The 687-nt window shown below is 45.3% G+C and overlaps 1 protein-coding gene across 1 annotated transcript in view; it reads left to right on the forward strand.

Moving 5' to 3' along the window:
- The window catches only part of LOC106817302 (structural maintenance of chromosomes protein 3-like), a gene marked incomplete in the record, with an annotated part of 41,464 nt that overhangs the window by 8,048 nt on the left and 32,729 nt on the right, over positions 1–687 (forward strand).

Here is a 687-nt window from a genome sequence, read left to right on the forward strand (position 1 = left end):
GTGGAAGGGTTAGTGTGAGCTAGAGGCAGGGCATAGCTGGTGGAAGGGTTAGTGTGAGCTAGAGGCAGGGCATAGCTGGTGGAAGGGTTAGTGTGAGCTAGGGATAGGGTAAGTGTTTGTGGGAACCTTGTGGTGTTAGCTAAGAAGTATAAACGTTGGTAGGCAGCTGGTGGTGTAGGCTATGGGGCATAGGTGCATGCCAGCTGGCCGTGTAGTCTATGAGGCATAGGTGTCAACCAGTAAGTGGTGTCACTAGCTGAGAGTGGTAACAGAATGTAAAGAGGCTGTTGGCCACGTTATATTTACAGCAAGTAATTGCTAAGATTTCAGACAAGGTTACCATTACGTAGTTCCAACTAAATGAGATCTCTCTACCAATTCCGAACTGTTTCTTTCTACATGGCAGTTGGAAACTGAGAAAAACAGACTGGAGATCCTTCTCTCACAAAACCTGGAACGGCGGAGAGAAGAACTGATGGGTGTAAGTACGGTTGCGGATGTCGCTACCCGAATGTTCTTGCAGTGAGAATTGTGTCCACGTGTACAACAACATGCTAAGCCACTGCATCATTGCATGGTTTAACTATAACATGCTAAGGTACTGTATCATTACATGGTTTAACTATAACATGCTAAGCCACTGCATCATTGCATGGTTTAACTATAACATGCTAAGGTACTGTATCA

Source organism: Priapulus caudatus, unplaced genomic scaffold, assembly GCF_000485595.1.
Source record: "Priapulus caudatus unplaced genomic scaffold, Priapulus_caudatus-5.0.1 Scaffold1672, whole genome shotgun sequence".
Lineage (NCBI taxonomy): Eukaryota > Metazoa > Priapulida > Priapulimorpha > Priapulimorphida > Priapulidae > Priapulus > Priapulus caudatus.